Genomic DNA, 3463 nt, shown 5'->3' with positions numbered 1-3463 from the left:
GTTTCAGTGCAGGCTGGAAAATAAATAAGAACTCCTCTACTCATTAACACTGACGTTATGTTAACAGTTTGTTTTAAGAGACATCAGCAGGAAGGAGAAATTATGAATGCTACCAAAACTAACATTTATTTCACCCCAAATCACACAGAACTGAATTTTCAAACTCTTTTATGCATGGGATATGAAGCATTCAATAGTCTACCCTTACTTGGAAAAAAATCATATTTCCATTTTTTTAGGAAAAAAACCACAGAATGTAAAAAGTTACTTCCAATAAAATAAAGTTACTTAATAGTGTCTGAAAATAATAATACGTAAACTTTCTTTGCTAGCTCCTGCCATTCCCCATTCCTTTTCTCTCATCCACACTCAAAATATTGTACTTTAAAACTAAATGACAAGACTCTCTTACTGCTTTTGCCACAATCTAACAGAACCCCAGTCTTATTTGTAGCAGAAGTGAGCATGGCTAAAAATGATAGATTTCAGGCCAGGTGCTGTGGCTCATGCCTCTAATCCCAGCACTTGGGGAGGCCGAGGTGGGTGGATCACCTGAGGTCAGGAGTTTGAGATCAGCCTGGCCAACTTGGTGAAACCCCCATCTATACTAAAAATACAAAAATTAGCTGGGCATGGTGGTGCGTGCCTGTAGCCCCAGCTACTCAGGAGGCTGAGGCAAGAGAATCATTTGAACCCCGGAGGAGGTTGCAGTGAGCCAAGATCACACCATTGCACTCCAGCCTGGGTGACACAGTGAGATTCTATCTCCAAAAAAAAAAAAAAAAAGATAGATTCCCCTAAATCTCTTTTCCCTTTTTCCTTTTTTGTTTTGTTTTTTTGTTTGTTTGTTTGTTTTGTTTTGTTTTGTTTGCCTATAACTGAATGCTGGATAGCTATCTTGGACCAGAAGGAGGAAAAATCACCTGCAAAGGATGGTGGAGAAGGACTTGATGACTTCCAAGAGCAGCAATACCAGTATTGGAAGTTCTACCCTTGTTACTGTTCTCACATGAAACAAATCTCTATTTCATTAATCCAACTAGGTATCTGGAACTTTCAAGTGAATGTAATCTCAGCTGATAGCATGATATAAAGTGTGAGAAAAAATGAGAAAATTTACCTGAAATACTTTTCTATTATGTCTTTTATCTCACAAACTTACCCTCTTCTTTGAGAAGAATGTGGGAGCATGATAGGAGAAATCTCTCAATACTCTTGCCCAAATGACAAGTTTATCTGTATTTAATCCAATGTTTTTTCTCTTTCTTCTTATTAAACTAGAAAAGATATCCCTTTTTCTCACTAAGAGGCAGACTTCTACCTTTACTTTGGATTTTATCTCCTCTCACTTCCCTAGAAATGTTGCTTTGTTTACTATTCTTCTGCTATAATTTCAATCTCTCTTTTTCTAGTAGTTCTTCCAAATCCCTCTCTCAACTCCATGCGTCTGCCATTATCATTATACATTATGTTTCTGCTTTTCTTTTCACAGCACTTCTTGAAAGACCTGTCTCCACACTCTCCACACTTCCATACCCATTACCACTGTAGTCAGAATTCCACCACAACACTCTACGAGAACTACACTTGCCAAATCACCAAAAGTTGCTTGGTGAAGTCAATAGACCATTGGAATTTTGTATCTTATTTCCACAGCATAGCAGTAACAGCAATGAACCAACTTCATTCTTAAAATGCAAATTTTCTTCTTGTTTCTGTCATATTTTAGTCTGCTAGTTTTCTTTGTAAACTCAAGCTAATTCTTATTTGTTATCATTTTAGATATCTTTTCTGTTGATTGTTTCTTAGGATTCTGTTCTAGTCTTTATTCAATTTCTACTTTGCACACACTATCATCTACTACAAGGTATCAACTAGCACCTACATGCGATAAGAGACAAACTACAATCCCAACACAAATACTTATCCTGGGCCACAGATGCACACATACAATAGTCTCCCAGAGATACTCACTTGGCTATCGAGCAGGTGTCTAAAATTTAGTAGGTCCAAAATGAAATGAAATTTCCCGAAAAATCGGTTTATATCCTTTCCGGGAGCTATTCTACTATGCACCTAGTTATCTAACACAGAAACTAGGGTGTTACCTTGCAATTCTCTCTCCTTTTTTCTCTTATATCTAATCATTCATTATGACATACTAAATCAATTGTTTAAATATCTTGGCTCCACTCACATCAATCTAGCTCCATTACCACTATTCTCTTAGAAGACAAATTTCATTTGAATTATTGCAAAAGTCTAATACATGTTGCTCTGAGTCCAGTCTTAAACTCCTTTCAATTCATTTTCTATAAAGCTGCTGAAATTATCTCTAAATCATAAACAGATCACATCACACACTTGGCTAAAACCTTTAATGAATACCCAAAGCCATTAAAAAAAAGTTCTAAACCCCTTGATATAATTTACAAAGCCATCTGTAATCCAAACTCTATTTATCCCTCACCTTTCTTCATTTTACTTTCTTACAACTAGATTTAATTACTATTTCTGCATGAGGGTATCAGGTCCTAGCTAAATATTTCCTGGAACACATTTTTTCCACCCATTTCTCATCTTTATTTTAGATAATATTTTCAGCCTACTTATGCAGCAGCCTAATAGGCATTTTCTCTCATTCCAACAATTGGGTTAGTGCTTAATTTTAAAGCAAAGACTAAGATTGCTTCCCATTATGTATTTTGTTCCGATTCTTAAAAACTAATCCTAATGTTTAGATGCCTAGCTCAAAGAGTACATTTTTCAGCCTGTCTTGTCGCTAATACAATCATGGACTCACTGTGCAATTATCCCAGAAAAATCTCTTTACTAAAAGGGTCATACGCTGCTTCTCTTCATACATCCTCTTGCCTAGAACTTAAATAAGATAGAGTCCAACCACCCTTTTATATAATACTGTTTTGTTTTCTGTCAAAAGTGGATGAATCTGATACTGTGTTCCTGTGTTCTTCCACAATGCCTGTACCTCTATCACTTCTTATTTTTCAGTATTATAATTGTCTTTTCACACTAGACCAGGTTTAAAAATTTCATGGAGCAGCATTTTTTCTTTAATAAGTCAGGGCAATTTTGTAAAAATCCTAACATCAGATTTACTCTCAACATCATTTCATAAATGAAATGAATGGTATTTTAACTCTTAAAAGGTAAGAAAACATATTTTAAAAAACAAAAAATTAGTTTTATGGAACACATTATGTTTCCAGGCTTTTAAAATGTTTTCATAAGTAAGCATGCACCCATCCATGTGTTATTATTTGGGAGTCACTGCACTAAGCTATATGTTTCTTAGGGCAGATTCACTACATTGTTCTCCTTAGCACAGTATATGACACTGTGATCAAGCTATTTCCTAAATGATTAAACAATCCAAACAAATTTTCGTACCCATGGAGAAATGTGACCTTTAATGTGAGCATGTAAAAATATTTAAAATGTT

This window comes from Rhinopithecus bieti, unplaced genomic scaffold, assembly GCF_001698545.2.
Source record: "Rhinopithecus bieti isolate Rb0 unplaced genomic scaffold, ASM169854v2 scaffold_34544, whole genome shotgun sequence".
Classification (NCBI taxonomy): Eukaryota; Metazoa; Chordata; class Mammalia; order Primates; family Cercopithecidae; genus Rhinopithecus; species Rhinopithecus bieti.
Note: the sequence above shows the minus strand (reverse complement) of the source record.